Here is a 17,116-nt window from a genome sequence, read left to right as displayed (position 1 = left end):
ATCATACCATACATATGTACATAATACATACATCCATGCTGATGCTGCCGTATGTGTTGATATTCTCATACGTATATGGCGCAGAATACGAGGAAGACGACGACGACAATCGACAATGTGTCGAGCTTTCCAAGGTCCAAACAGAAAAGACAATGCGTCGTGTGCTGTTTGAGGTGGATCGGATCCACTCACTCTGTTCCAGCTGTTCATTGAGTGGGTCGTAGATTCTCAATCAGGTGGTTGGTGACGATCAACGGAATCCACAATGGACGGCTTTGATTGTTGTTTATTTCGTGACAAGAGATCAATGCGTCTCTGGACTCTGGTTGGATTCTTTGCGGCTTGGACCGTTCAATGTGGATAAGAAAAAGAAATCACGAATCGGTGTTGGGATGGAAAGTAATTCAGAGAAAGTATTTCGGAATGTAGCGTGTTGACGAAGGCTCGACCTTGTTTTTTGTAAGCTGGTTCGGCTGTTTGAAGCAGGGGAGCAAGTCGGACGAGTTGGGTCGGGTTTAAGCTAAACCTTGGCACAATTCTAACTTGCTCACAATTGGATTTAAGCTTTGAGTTTGAATAAATCTCGAGGTCAAGTCCTATATATTCAGTTTAGGTATGTAAGGGAGGAGAGAGGGCCAAAACATAAAAAACGTGGAAAAGGGAGCCAAAAGCTAATAGGTATGAAGGTCAAAATATAAGTGGAATTTAAATGGGTTTTATGGAAATTTCGAAGGCAAGGGGGTTATGGCTCCCCTCACCACCCTCTAACTCCGCCCCTGTCCCTGTAAAACGAAGGTTTTCAAGTCAAAGCCCCCCTCCGGTCAGACACGTGGCCTTCCAAAATTTTAAAAAAAAAAGTAGACATGTGTCAACAATCTGAGTAGTGGTCGTTCAAAATACAGCCCATTACCATGCAGAGCCGTGTGTCATTCTAACTCTTTTCTACAAAACCTGAGAAATGAGAAACTCCCACTCTCAGTCATTTCCTAAAAAAAAGGAGAATATGCAACCATTTAATTTTCATCTCTGAACAATATGCAACTTCATCTAACCGAACTATCTATCTTTCAGCACATTCAGAGAGGTTTGCATCTCAGAGAAGTCTGCAACTCAGAGAAATCCGAACTTCAGGAAACCTTCATTCGGTTAGTCTCTTATCCCAACTATCAACGTTTCTTCCCATTTAAATCTCATCTAACCGAACTTTCAATGTTTCTTCACATTCAGAGCAATCTGCAACTTCAGAGAACTTTGCAATTGAACTCTACAACTCATATAAGTCTGCAACTTAGAGAAGTTTGAAGTTTGAACTTCAGCAACTTCAATCGGTTAGTCTATTATATGCTCTGCTTTTTTTAGTAGTTATTTAATGTTAAATAAGTTAGCTCTGTTCAATAGTTAGGGTTTAGTAAAATCAGTAAATTGGTTAGCTCTGTTCACCAGCGGCTGTTATCACAACCAAATTGTGTTTTCCATTTTTTTTTATTTTTTTCTTCTTCCATTATTATTTTGTTCTGATTTTTCGAATATTTAATACATCTATATGTTGAAATGGGTGATAAATCACCCTTCTTTGACCTCTAGAAGGTGTCTGTTCACTGCCGGCTGTTATCACAATCTGATTGTATTTTCAACTTTTTTTTATTTTTTTCAAATTTTATTGTTATTTTCTTCTAATTTTTGAATATTTAATGCATTTATATGTTCAAATGGGTGATAAATCACCCTTCTTTGAGGCCTCTTGAATGCGTGTGTATGGTTAGCTTCGTGACTCTGTCAAGAGAATGAACCATTGGAGTCGGGTTAAGAAGATGATTTTATGTGGATCAGGTCGGGTCGGGTCTGAGCCAAACTGTCAATTTAATTGTTCCTTACTAATGGCCCGGTTCGTCTGAACCGGTTTAAGGTATTTAAACCGAGTCAATTCCCAACAATTGTTGCTTATTCATTATTGTGTTTAATTCATTCAGTTGTTGCTTATTAATTAAGGTATTTAATTAATCACTACTACTTAAATACACATAATTCATTACAAATAATTAACAACGATGAAAGTAATGATAATTATTAATTCGGATTGATAATTAATTACATCGGTTCGTGTTGAAAACAAACCCAGTTTAATTAATTAATTAAGTGATACATATATAAGTAATCTTAATTACTATTATTATTATTATTATTATTATTATTATTATTATTATTATTATTATTATTATTATTATTATTATTATTATTATTATTATTATTATTATTTCATTATAATTAATATAAGTAACTATGGATAGCAAATGTGAATTCATTGAATGAATATTGCTATAATTATTATGATGTACACTAAATTATTAGAGATGGAGTTTATTTGGATTAGTTTTGATAGACGTTGATATTGGTGGAGTTGGCGAGTGAATTACATGGTTTGATGAACGGGATCTCTATCATCCCCCCTAAAGCTGGACGGGGATTTATTGACATGCAGCGTGCGAAGGAGATGAAGAAGACGAATAGCTAGCAGACTTTTAGTGAATAGGTCATCTACCTAAGCATCAAAAGGTACATGGCGGACATCCAGAAATTTGCGGCCAACTTGTTGTCTGACAAAATGATAGTAGGTGTTGTCACACCATACCACAAGGGTGAAGAGAATTGGAATATGAATCTCTTTGAATAAGGAGCACAACCAGGAGACTTCCCCTATAGTGTGAGCAAGACAACGATACTCAACCTTTGTAGATGAGCGAGCAACAATGGGCTGTTTCTTGGCACACCAAGAGATAGAATTGGATTCGAGAAAAACACAAAAGCCATTAGTAGACCATTGATCCAATGAGCAACCAACCCAGTTAGCGTCACAAAAGACACTCAACTGAATTGGGCTTGGTTTGGAGAAGAGCCTGGAGGAGATAATACCTTTCAAATATTGTAGAATCCACTTAACAAAAATTAGGTTGGCCTCGGTTGGGTGTAGAAGGTGCTGATAGGCTTGATTGACAAAGAATGCAATGTCAGACCTTGTGAGAGTCACGTATTGGAGCGCACCAACCAAACTACGATAAGTGGTTGGATCCTTAAGTGGTGGTCTTGAGGGAAACATCAAGTTTTGTAGAAGATGTTGGAGTGCAAGCGGGTTTACAGCCACCCATGTGATATGTCTGCATGATCAAGCAGATCTAGAATGTATTTAGATTGGTGAAATGAGAGTCCAGCACTGGTGTGATGGACTTGAAGCCCAAGAAAGTACATTAATGGGCTCATGTCTTTCATCTTGAGAGATAAGCTGAGCTACTAAATGAGAGAAGAAATGAAGGTACGGTTGTTGCCTGTTATAATCATGCCATCAATATATAGTAATAGTAAAACATGAATGCCACCTTGATGATAAATGAATAGAGATGGGTCAAATGGTGAAATGAGAAACCCAAGCTCAGGAACAATGGACCTAAATTTGTTATACCAGGCACGAGGGGCTTCACAAAGCCTATAAATGGGTTTATGCATACAACAAACATGATGAGGATGTGTTGGGTCCACATAGCTAGGGGGTTGGGCCATATAAACCTTCTCTTGGAGGCCACCATGCAAGAATGCACACTCTACATCCAGTTGATGGAGTGGCTAGCCAAGGGTAACTGCTAATGAGAGGACAACATAAACCATAGTGTGTGCTTCACCGTAGGGCTGAAAGCTTCAATGAAATCAATGCCTAGTTGCTGATGAATCCTTTAGCAATGAGATAGCCTTTGAATCTATGTACAAAGCCATCTGGGTTGCGCTTAATGCGATACACCCACTTGCAACCCACCGCGTTCATTAATTCTAGGTCGGTAAGGGACCAATGTCCATGTCTGTTGTTGATGTAGAGAGTTCAGCTCTTGGTCCATGAAAGTATGCCACTCAAGGTGTTTGGACGCTTGGGTATAGGAGGTCAGTTCAACAAGACCAAAGGCAATAAGGGCTGATGGTAGAGAGTATCTAGTGGTGATTGGGTGGTGGTGGGCCAGATGGGAGGGAGATGAAGATGAGTGCATACCTAAGGGAGGCAGATGAAGATAAGTGCATACCTAGGGAAGGTACGGTGCGGGCTTGGGCTGTAGTTATTGACTCAGGTAGGGCCACGATGGTTGGGTCCATATTTATGCTCAACCACACCATTTTGTTCGAGAGCATATGGGGATAGGAGAGTTGGTATGTGATACCATGAACATTGAGAAAGGAGGAAAACGGTGTGCTGGAGAATTTCACCTCCCCCATTACTACGTAAAACCTTAATTTTGGAGTTAAAAGAAATTTTCAACATTGGCTTTGAAAATACATCATATAAATCTGATTTTAGGCATAATGGAAATAGCCAGGAGTATCTAGTGCGTAATCATCAGCAAATAAAACATAGTATTGAAATATGGAAATAGATAAAATTGAGTCGAGCCCCACAAATCACAATGTAAAAGTTATAGAATGATTAAACACAGTGGAGAAGAATCAGCAACAACTCTTGCCTAGTTGACAGGACGAACACGAACACACATTAGGACTAGTTTTATTTTTAATGGATAAGTGGAAAATTTGTAGGATGGATGGCCTAAGCGATGATGCTAGATAGCTTTTAAGAGATGACGAGCGGTGGGTGTAGGCAATGGGGGTTTTAATTTCTAAGGTGGGACGAAAGGGGTAGAGACCTCCTTCAGTCTATCCTTGGTGCAAGATCCTCTCAGTTGCCTTGTCCTACACAGTGAAGCCAAACACACCAAAAGTAAATTGACAATTGCTATCTTTAGAAAATTGAACATAAACTGAAAGCAGATTTGTAGAGGCATATGGGAAATGGAGAACATGATTTAAATAAAAAGTAGAGGAAGGGGAAGCTAGAGTGGTGGTGCCAATGTTCCTTATACCTAAGCCATGCCCTTTACCAACCTTGACTATATTAGAGCCAACATAAGGAAGTCATTAGATACATTACTGAGATCTGGAGTGATGTGGTAGAGCCAACATAAAGAAGTGATTAGAGACATTACCGAGGTTTGGAGTGATGTGGTGGAAGGCACCACTGAGTACCATGTACTATCATTAAGATTGTCACGAGATGCAAGAACCATTGCAACTAGTTTTTTCCAGTGGATGTTTGTCTTGATAGGTGAGATTTAATCTTTGGAAATAGTTAATGGCTATGCGCCCAACTTTTTTGCAGATTTGGCAAGTTGGTCTGGAACCATTGTTAGTTGTTCAAGGAGATGAAACAGTGAAGATAAACTAGAACTAGACCTAATCATGGGTCGGGTAGCCCGACGGTCCGACTGCAATCGGGCTTAGACATATTATTAGGCCCGTGGGCCCGGGCTTGGACCTTATTATCTAAGCCCGACTTAATTTTGGGCCAAGCTCAGAATTTTACAAAAAAAGCCCATCCCAAGCCTGGCCCGACCCGACAATAATTTAAATACTAATATATATATATTATTAAAAATATAATATATATTTCTTCTAACCCTAAGTTCCCTAACTCATTTGAATCAACAATCTTTCACTCTTCCTCATCCTTGTTTTGTTCGAACAAACTAAACTTCTTCCCTTTCACAGTAGTGACCAACAATAGTTTATCTATCTTCTATATTACAGGCGAAGAGCCGGCGATGGCATCTCTTCGAGCTTTGACTCCAAGTACTCAGCGGCCTCCCATCGTCCCCATTTCTTTGAGATTTTGAGTCCATACACCAGAGTCCAAAGTAGTAATGTCCCCAACAGTGGTCAACGACATCTACAACAACAAGCCGACAACCAACTCTGAGCTTTGACTCTTAGTACTCAAAAGTGCCCCCATTTCTTCGAGCTTTGGGTCCATATTCTAGAGTAGTGACGTCCCCAACACTCCCCAACAATGGCCAATGACATCTACAGTGGCAAGCCAACAAGCAACAACCACTGAACTCCATCTCCGAGCTCTCTCTCTCTCTCTCTCTCCAGTTCGTCAACGGCTGACCCTTCCTATACCGAAAATAGGCAATCTCTAGATCAGAAATGTAACTCTCTCGTATCATCTCTTGGGCTTCAGGCTCGACCTCGGGCCTGGCTTTTATTAGGGTCAGGCTCAGACTTACGATTTAGGCCCGATGGTCGAGTCAAGCTCGGGCTCAGGCCTCAAGATATTGCATTGATAACAAGTGAAATCCTGGCCCACTACTTGTGTTGGAGTCACTATCCCTTGTTTCTGATCGAGAACGCAGTGATTTCACCTCCTGAGCAAGTGCCTAGACTTGTCTTCTCAGCTCCGCCATCTCCTCTTTTGTTTTTTTGTTGAGTTCCTGCTCCATGATGTGAGCTACTGGTTTCTTCTTAGGAGTCATAATCTAAAGAATGATCAACTTGAGCTCTGATACCAACTGGCATAGTATGGAAACAAAATGCATTGAGAAAAGCTTCAAAGAAAAGAGCAGAACTTGAACTACCAGGAAGAAGAATTCTTCACTGAATAATTAAGAGAAAATTCCATATCAAATCTATCTTAGCCTTCCCTTAGCTACTATTTATATAGACATACACCCTTATGGCTCCTATTCCTAATCTGAAAACATTTCATAATAGAATCCTAGTAAAACTCCTAAAAAAGAAAGTCTTAATTGAGCAATCCTAATTTAAGAAAACACTCCATAGTAGAATCCTACTAAAAACCCTAAAAGGAAAGTCATAATTGAACATAAATTCAAAATCTCGCTATAATGCTAACTTGATAAAAATGAACCAAGATAGAAACTTTGTGATGGTGCCAACTTGGTAAAAACGAAATAAGATAGAAATTTTGTGACGATGCTATGTCGGTAAATATTTACTATGCTGGGCTGGTGGCATCATCTCTGCTTTTTATGTGTCTTGGAATGATCCCAACTTGCATAGGGCTTATTGGCCTTCTCCTATTGACTACTTCTGTTTGGCCATCCATTTGAGGATGATATGAACTACTGAATTGTAATGAGGTACCCATTAGCCTTCATAGACTTATCCAAAAGTGTGATATGAACTTGGAGTCTCTATCTAAAGTAATCGAAGATGGTAAGCCATGGAGTTTGACAACCTCCTTGAGGATCAAACCATCAATAAGTGAGGCATCCTTTGTCTTTCTACATGCCACAAACTGAGCCATTTTTGAAAATCGGTCTACGACCATCATTATAGAACCTACCTGTCACTGGATACATGGCAACCCAAGAACGAAGTCCATACATATATCTACCCAAGGTCCTTTAGGAACTGGGAGGGGCATGTATAATCCAACATTGGTTACCGTTCTGTTAGAAACTTGGCATATGTGACAATGCTCCACAAACCTCGTGATGTCTCTCATAATCTTGGGCCAAAAGTAACTTGTTGAGATGAGATAAATTGTTTTGTCTCACCCAAAATGTCCTTCATTGTGAAGCTCTTTGACGATTTTCAGCCACCATGAGCAATCAAGTATACATAGGTGGACCCCCTTGAATAGGAAGCCATCATATATCACAAAGTCCATCCTACTAATTGCTTGCACCTCCTCTATGATACCGGAAAAATAAGGGTCAATGAAAATTAATTCACAAAAAGTATCAAACCCCGATACCTGTGCTTAGAACGTTGATAACATGGCTCTCCTTCGGCTGAGCGCATCCGCAACTTGATTGTGCACACTTGACTTGTGTTTCCGAACAAACAAATATTCTTGGAGGTATGTTGCCCATTTAGCATGCCTTGCATTCAACTTATGTTGGCCCCCAATATGCTTAAGTGCCTCATGATCTAAATATAAAATGAACTCTTTATAGATGAGATAATGTCGCTAACACCAAAGCGCTTGTACCACATCATAAATTGAGTAGTTGAGGCGTAATCCATTCAATTTCTCACTATAGTAGGCTATGGGCCAACCACCTTGGCTGAGAACAATACCGATTCCAACCTTAGACGCATCACAATCAACCTCAAAGGGTTGCTCGAAGTTTGGAAGGGCTAGCATGGGAGCAACTGTCAATCATTCCGTAATCTCAATGAAGGCTTTCTGCTTTAGTGGTGAACACAAAATTGGTTATCGCCTTCATACAATCTATGTATGGTGCCATGACAGTGTTGAAGTTGCTAATGAATCGCCGGTAGAAGCTTCCAAGATCAATGAAAACTTCATGCTTCAGTAAGTGTTTTGGGGATGAGCCACTCAACAATGGCACAAACCTTTTCTAGGTATACAGAAACTCCTTCCCTTGAGATGGCATACCCAAGGGATAAGACTCGATCTGTGGCAATGATACACTTCTTTATGGTTGCAAAAAGTTGCTCCCTGTGCAAAATCATAAGTATATCTCAAAGATGCAACAAATGAGAGTTCATATCAGTGCTATATATAAAAATATCATCAAAGTATACCACAACACATTGACCAAGAAAAGGCTTGAAAACCCGGTTCATGACCCTCATGAATGTGTTTAGTGCATTGGATAAACCGAATGGCATCACTAACATTCATACAAACCATCCCGCGTCTTGAATGTTGTCTTCCACTCATCACCAGGATGAATTCTAATTTGATGGTAGCTTGATTTCAAGTCCAACTTAGTGAACACCTTGGCTAGAAAACTGATACAACATGTCATCCAAGCGTGGAATCAGAAATCGGTATTTGACGGTTATCTTATTGATTGCCTGGCTGTCAATGCACATCCTCCAAGTACCATCCTTTTGGGTACTAATAAAGCTGGAACTGTGCATGGACTCATACTGTCTCGTATGAACCCTTTAGTAATCAGTTCATCTACTTGCTTTTGCAACTCCTCATGTTCAGTGGGACTCATTCTGTAATGGGCCTTGTTGGTGAGACTAGCACCCGGTGTTTAATCTATGCAATATTGGGTATCCCTTAATGGTGGTAATCCTACTGGTAAGTCCTCAGGAAACACATCACTAAATTCATCAAGCAAAGGCCTCACCTTCTCCAGAGCCTCCACACCTTTTAGGTCAAGTCCCTTGTTAATTAAAGCATACGCAACACCAGTCTCTTTTAAGGCACTTGTGAATTGTGTCATGGCAAAAAGGCTAGAACCCTCATCGGTTTCGGTTTAAGTATAGTCTCTTGTGATGGACATAAGGTCAGCTTTTTCCCTTTAATATTGGGTGCCCTCTCCTTCCATTTTTAGCCATAAGATCACCCCAAAACCATCTTAGCCATCCATTAGAAACCCTAGGGCATCCTTAACTTTGCTAAATCCCAGATGTCGCCCCCCATCTTTCTCCCTATTTCCAGTTGTGTCCACCCTTCTCTATAAAAAGGGTCCCAGGGCCCCTGTAGAAGGGGTTGGTCAATTCACCTAAGTAAGAAGGAAGGCTGATCTTGAAAAGTTCAAGGGTAGAGGAAGAGGAGGGGCTCCTACTTGTAGTTCGCCAACACCACTACTGCCACCTCTGGAATCGGATCCCAACTAGTCTCTATAGTTTTAGTTTTAATATATGTTCTTGCGTTTCCAGTTCCATTTCTTTCTTTCTACAATTTATTTTCATTCCATTTGATCTTCATTTTCTTTTCTACAGATCTGGAATTCGGCCAAGTAAGACATAAGGCCTAGGTTGAGAAGTTCGAGGGTCGAATGAGAGATCCGGAGACTGTTACCTTTGATCGGATTCTCAGACATTTTTATTTAGTTCCTATTATTTATTTGTCTTTGTTATTTATTTATTTTTATGCAGTTGCTATTCTCAGTACTGTTCGAATGTGGTTTTAATGAATTCCATTTTTAATTAATTAATTTTTTATTTTTGCAACTCCCACTTGTGTTCTCTTCTCCCGGATCTAAGTACATAATTATTTTTCCTTCGTTTCCCTGTGGATACGACCCGTTCTCATCACTTTATTGCGTTAGTAGTTTTTTGAGAATTGGAATAAAATTATAAATGTTTAAACTGGTGTTCCAAAGTGTTTAACGACATGCTTCCGGACACACCAAGTTTTTGGCGCCATTGCCAGGGAAGCAACAGAGAAAATTATTTGCTTTATCCAGATTTGTTTCATTATTATTTTTCTTTCTCATTTTATTACTTGATCTGTTATCTCAGTTTAATTATTGTTTCTCTTTGATTCTGTAGGACGGAATAGTGAAAGGTGGGGGGTATCGGAGCGTTGCGGAATGGAAGAGAGGAGAAGAGAAATTGGATTGCATTTCAGGTGTAGTCGTTCCATTTTATTTTTGATTTTTTATTTTTATTTTCAAACTCCTTTTTTTTGTAGAACAACGATTTTTGATTTTTTAATTATTTTTTTCTAGATCTGTTTTATTTTTTTTAGTATTATTTTGCTTCCATTTTGTTTCTATATCTATTCTTCTTTCTTTATTTTAATTTCTTGTTCAATTTTTTTGCTTTATTAGGTTTGTGTTTTTCTTTTATTTCAGATTTAAAAAAAAAACAAAAAAAAATTGTTTATTTTATTTCTTGCAACATAATTTTCTTTTGTTTATTTTATTTTATTTTATTTTCGGTTGAATTTTTTAGATTCTTTTTTTTCTTTTATTTCAGATAAGAAAACAATAAAAAACAAAAAAAAATCGTGTATTTTATTTTATTTTATTTTTTCCAGCATATTTTTCTGTTCATATTAATTTTTAGATTTGTGTTTTTCTTTTATTAAAAAACAAAAAATATAAATAAATAAAAAAATTCAGTATATTTTTTCTTTTGTTTATTTTATTTTCAGTTTAATTTTTTTTTAGATTTGTATTTTTTCTTTTATTTTATCTATTTCTTGCCTAATTTTCTTTTTGTTCATTTTATTTTCAGTTTAATTTTTATATTAGCAATTCGTTTGCTAGAATTTATTTTTGGTAGATGTTAATTCTGTTTAGCACAATTAATTGTTGTTTTATTTTCTGTTTGCAATTATTATTTGTTGCTTTATTTAATTTTTTTTTTCTTTTAGTTGTTTAATTGAATAATTAATTGCTAAATAGGAAATTGTTGAAATTTTTTAATTTGAGTTTAAATTTCAAATATTAATTTAAATTTAAATTTTAATTTGAATCGGAATTTTAATTTCAAATTTCGAAATTTAAATTTTAAATTTTCGAATTTAAAAAAATTTAGAAAAAAAATAAAAAAAGTTAAAAATTTAAAAATATTTTAAATTTAAAGTTTAGGAATTTAAATCTCAAAATCTGAATTTGAATTTAAACTCCCAAAAATTTAAATTTTGAATTAAAAAAGTATAAAAAATAAAAAAAAAGAATATTGAATATTTCTCTTGCATTTTCATTCCATTATTTAGGGTTTGATATTCTAGATCATGCATCATATAAGTTTATTTAATTGCTGAAATTATCTTGTTAGTTGTGAATGCATTAGGTTTTCTTTCTTTTTATTATTTTAATTGCTTCTCTTGCATAGTTTATTTTATTCTTTTATGATATTGCTGCATTGAATTTTAGAAATAATTGTTCATGCATTGTAGTTAGTTGCATTTTGTTGTGTTTATTTTGTCTTTTTCGTTAATTCATTTAAGGGCATCCAACCTAAATAAGATAAGGAAGGGATTTCATCACCCTTCCTTGGCCCAAAAATCACCTCCCTTCACGTACGGTTCACCTTAACCCTAATTTAAAATTTGGATAGAAATATCATTTAGGGAAGCCTCACATTTGGTTGAAAGGTGTGTTGAATTTTAGGAGAGCTTGAAATTATTTTCCATAACCGGCGGTTGGTGTCTAAGGAAAGAGGTTAAACGGCTAAGCCTAAGCAGGGTTTGTGGTTACTCAATTAGGTCCTTGCAAAAGCAAGGGGAGACTCTCACATCCCCACCTCTTACCTGGCTAACCAAAAGAAGTGGTGTAATTCCAAGTGAACCTAAGAGGATTAACATTGGTTGGACCACTAGTTTAGGAAACCCTAGGTCAGCCCCTAGTTCGTGTGGTTGATTTGTTTGACTTTAAAAAAAGAGAAAAAAATTTTCCAACTTGAATTTAGATTTTAGGAATTTAAATTTCAAAGGTTGAGTTTGAATTTAAATCTCAAAAAATTAAATTTCAAAGAGAGAGAGAGAGAGAGAGAGAGAGAGTTTCAAAAGTTGAGTTTAAATTTCAGAATTCAAGTTGCAAAATCCACATTTGAAATTAAACTCAAACTTTTAAATTCAAATAAGAAGAAAAGGGACTTTTGTGTTGTATGTTGGGAAGGAGATCTCTAAGGAGAGAAACTATAGAACCTATACCTGAAATAGAGAGATACCTCCATCATTAACATTGAAATCAAATGACCGGAATCAATGATGCCCAACCAAGAAAGTTGAAGGAGTACCTCACTCCAACACAATACAACTCTTCATCTTGCATTCAGTTACCTGATACTCAGGCCTTACAGTACGAAATTAAGTCAAGTACAATCCAGATGCTCTCATCCTTCTATGGGAACCCAAGCGATGACCCATACAAGCACATAGATGAGTTCCTGGAAATATATTCAACTATAAGGATTTAGAATTTCAATGAGTCAATCCAGATGCTCCCATCCTTCTATGGGAACCCAAGCAAGGACCCATACAAGCACATAGATGAGTTCCTGGAAATATATTCAACTATAAGGATTCAAAATTTCAATGATGATGCCCTTAGATTGACTCTTTTCCCCTTCTCCTTGAACTATAAGGCCAAGCATTGGTTAGGGACTATAGGGAGATCCATTAGGACTTGGGCAAAAGTGCAACAAGAATTCCTTAGGAAGTTCTGTCCTATAAGCAGAACCAATACCATGAGGAGAGTTATCATAGGATTCGCCCAAACACTGGGTGAACAAATTCATGAGGCTTGGGAGAGGATGAAAGAGTTAATGAGAAAATGTCCACACCATGGCCTGTCCCAGTGGCAAACTGTCCATGCCTTCTATGAAAGCCTGACAGATGATAGATGCGTCGTGTGGGGGGGGGGGGGGGGGGCAATTATGAGCAAGAGCGAGGATGAAGCTTATAATCTTTTCGAAACCCTGAGTGAGAATTCTATTAATAATGCGCCGTTGTATTCCTATGAAAGGTCGGTGGGACTCTTAAAGAGGACAGGGCTCTATGAGGTCTAAAATAATATAGAGCCTAAGGCAAAAATGGACGTGAATGCCATTTCTAGAAAGTTGGATAGGGTAGACCTTCTAGCCCAGAAACTCGACCGGTTTTTCACTTTTACCCAGTAATCGGGCCCATCTACCACTTATACCGAAGTATGTTCCATTTGCGCTAGCCCGGCCCACCAGGTTGATGACTGTCCTACTGTGGCCCAGTTTCCACCTTTTATCCAAGAACAAGTTTAGGCAACCCAATAATGATCCATATTCTAATACTTATAAACCTTGGTGGAGAAGCCATCCTAACTTTTCTTGGAGGACACATTAACCCAATGTACAGTCCCATCAGCATCCGTCCAACTCCATGGCCCAATAGTTTCAGAGGCCAGTAGTACAAAACCAATTCCAGCAGGTGTACCCTGGAGTCAATCAGCCCAACCATATCAGGGCTACCCATAACCCCCTCAATCCCGATCAGTAGACGATCAAAATATGCAACTGCATCAGTTGATCCTAAATCAACAACAATCCATTGCTAGGTTAGAAAGCCAAATAGGACAGGTAGCTGAAGCTAATGCAAGGAGGGCAGTGGGACAACTACCAAGTCAATCGGTTGCAAACCCTAGGAATCAACAACCGGGTTTTTCTTAGCAAATTCAACCACCTCCTCAGAATCCCCAATTCGAAAATGCTAAAGCTATAACAACTTTAAGGAGTGGGAGAATTTTGGAATACCCGTGTGAGAAAGAAAGTAAAGAAGAAGAAAAGGAGTCAGAAAACCCTAAGTTGGGGGGGGGGGGGAGGGGAAGAAGAAGAAAGGGAAAAAAATTAGAAAAAGAGACTAAAGTGAACCATTTTGTAGTCCCCTTTCCTATTGCACTCACAACCGAACCATCATGGAAAAGAAAGAGATTCGCAATGAGGAGATCAGGGAACTTTTCAAACAAGTATAGATTAACATCCCGCTCCTCGATGCAATTCAACATGTCCCGGCTTATGCAAAGTTTCTGAGAGAGTTATGCACCCAAAAAAGGGAGCCACGATCGACCCCACAAAAAGTGATGCTCTCAGCAGATGTGAGTACGGTCCTCCTAATCCAACTTTCCCGGAAAATGAAAGACCCGGGTGCTCCTCTTATTAGCTGTATAATTTATGGAATCACCTTTGATAGGGCCCTATTCGATCTAGGGGCTAGTGTGAACCTACTTCCGTCCCTTATTTATGAAAGGTTCAAGGTCAGCGAGTTGAAACCTACCCCAGTAATTTTGCAACTCGTTGATCGGTCGGTCAAGACTCCTTGAGGTGTCATCGAGGATGTCATTGTCAGGATAGAAAATTGTTATTTCCCTATAAATTTTGTTGTCGTAGACATGATCCCAACCGAAGAATTGAACCACAACCCGAAAATCTTAGGACGACCATTTTTAGCAACGGCTAATGCAAATATCAACTGTAAATCGGGGGAAATGGACATCTCATTTGGGGAGCAGAAGGTCCAATTGAATGTTTTTAATGCCTCTAAGTATCCAAACCTAGGAGAAGATGAAGGCAATGTGGACATTGTGGACAATCTCGTGAATGCCTATCTACCGCTTGGATAGCCCAATCTAGTCCTATTCGGTATGAAAACGAAAGTGAGTATGAGAGTTTAGATGAGAGAGATGAATAGTTGCGTCTGGTTGAAGACATTAAACTTAGCGCTGGTTGGGAGGCAACCCAACGAAATTTTTTTTAGTTAATTTTAGGATTAGAGTTTTTTTTCTTGATTCAAGACCAGGTGGCAAACCTTGAACCTGTTACAGACACAGAAGCAGTAGACACACTCGTAGGCGAGCCTAACCACCGCGGCCGACAGCAGCACGCATGACAGCGCGCACAGCAGCACGCACCGCCCGGCAGTGCGCAGCATGCACCGCGGCCGACAGTAGCCCGCACAGCCCGGCAGCGCGCAACACGCACCGCACAGTAGCAGCACTAGGCAGCAGCACTTGACAACAGCACGCACCGCACGGCAGCAACAGGCCGCACGGAAGCAGCACTATGAGACGCGCACACCGCCCGACAGTAGTAGTAGAGCGGGGCCCACACGACAGCTCATCAGGGTGGGTCCACACTTATCTTACCACAACAGCTCTGCTCTTCAACTCGCCGCTAGCTACATCATTCCTCATCCCTTATCCTTATCTTATCTTATCTTATCTTCTTAAGTTAGAGTTGTGTTACCATTAGGAGTTTAAGTTTGAGTTGGATTACCCTAGCCTACCGAATCCAACAAGGAATTCCCTTTTGTAATCTCCTATTTAAGGAGCTATGAGTTGAAATAAAGGCATTCAGTTTCCAGTCAAGAGAAGAGTAAGGAGAGTTCGGGTGGTCTCTTGGACAAATCACCCAATCGGTTTTCCACAATAGGTTCTGCACGCAAGGGAAGGCGCAAGAGAAAGCAGGGCTTTCTCCCCATGGACCGACCCGTGACGAGATTCTACGCCCGGGCCCATACCATTTGGTATCAGAGCCAAACGTCATGGGCAATATGGAGCAGCTATCATCCAAGGTCCACGAACTTGAACATAGGCTAGTAGAAACTAGCATGGAGGTTTGTGAAGTCAAGGAAGATGCCCGGGAGCTGCGACGCCGGCTGGAAGCATTCCTCTCCAACAAAGAAAGGAGTTCTGAGGGAATCGCCAACACAAACAGTCGCCATCCGGACTGGGCAGAGGCACCCAGCGAACAGCAGATCGCTGCCCCGACAGCCGCAGTTATTCCCAAGTATAGCCGTTTGGAGTTTCCCTCATACAGCGGCAGCGGAGACCCACTGGGATGGCTGTACCGCTGCGAGCAATTCTTTCGTAATCAGCGCACAGAGGATGAAACTGTAAAGTCTCCTCCTTTGGCCGGGGACAATGTCATGAACATTATATTGGTACCTGTAGAATGCGCTCCATGGTCGAAGACAGGTGGACTTGGAGATGTTACTGGGGCTCTACCAAAGGCTTTGGCTCGGCGTGGACATAGAGTTATGGTTGTGGCACCACGGTATGGTAACTATGCAGAAGCCCAAGAAATAGGAGTGCGCAAGAGATATAAGGTGGATGGGCAGGATATGGAGGCTGCTCTTGAGGTTCTCTTCTGTAAGTCTACTCGGTGCGTTCTTGTGATCCACAACATAGCACACCAGGGTCGTGGTCCACTAAGCGATTTTCGTTATGTGGATCTTCCACAAAACTACATAGATCATTTCAAACTACATGACCCAGGAGGTGGGGAACACTTCAATATCCTTGCAGCTGGCCTGAAAGCAGCAAATTGTGTAGTCAATGTAAGCCATGGTTACGCTTGGGAGCTGAAAAACCAAAGAAGGTGGCTGGGGTCTGTATCAAATAATGAGTGTGATTGGAAGCCGAAGGGCATCGTGAATGGGATTGATGCAAAAGAATGGAACCCACAGTTGGATGTTTACCTGACATCTGATGGCTACACCAATTACTCTATGGAGGCTCTTCAGACTGGCAAGCATCAATGCAAAGCGACTCTACAAAGGGAGCTTGGTCTTCCTCTTCGGGAGAATGTTCCTCTGATTGGGTTCATTGGCAGGCTTGACCATCAGAAAGGTGTTGATCTCATTGCTGAGTCCATTCCTTGGATGGTGGACCAGGATGTGCAACTAGTCATGTTGGGCACTGGGAGACCTGACCTGGAACAACTTCTCAGAGATTTTGAGAGTCAACACCATGACAAAGTCAGGGGCTAGGTTGGTCTCTCTATGAAAATGGCTCATCAAATAACTGTTGGTGCAGACATCCTATTCATGCCTTCTAGATTTGAGTCATGTGGACTGAACCAGCTTTATGCACGGAGCTACAGGACAGTCCCTGTTGTTCATGCTGTTGGTGGACTGAGAGATAGTGTGCAGCCGTTTGATCCATTGGCAGAGTTCCAAGCCACATATCCGGAATTCGAGCTTGAGAACAAGCTCGTAGTCCAAGAGGGATGTAATGTTACAGACACAGAAGCAGTAGACACACTTGTAGGCGAGCCTAACCACCACGACCGATAGCAGCACGCACCGCCC

General features: G+C 39.9%; 1 non-coding gene and 1 pseudogene across 1 annotated transcript; one reads left to right on the top strand and one right to left on the bottom strand.

The window, feature by feature from the left end:
* Window positions 1-7,979: 7,979 nt before the first annotated feature.
* Window positions 7,980-17,101, top strand: LOC104594400 (granule-bound starch synthase 2, chloroplastic/amyloplastic pseudogene; annotated as a pseudogene).
* On the bottom strand, window positions 12,742-12,848 carry LOC148803381 (small nucleolar RNA R71). The gene has a single exon (XR_016081727.1). It is a non-coding gene; the product is annotated as a small nucleolar RNA R71 (small nucleolar RNA).
* Window positions 17,102-17,116: the final 15 nt, after the last annotated feature.

The sequence above is a fragment of the Nelumbo nucifera genome, chromosome 1 (genome assembly GCF_055504915.1).
Source record: "Nelumbo nucifera cultivar China Antique chromosome 1, China Antique-T2T, whole genome shotgun sequence".
NCBI lineage: Eukaryota > Viridiplantae > Streptophyta > Magnoliopsida > Proteales > Nelumbonaceae > Nelumbo > Nelumbo nucifera.
The sequence above is the reverse complement of the archived record's forward strand: the minus strand, read 5'-3'. Positions and strand labels throughout refer to the sequence as shown.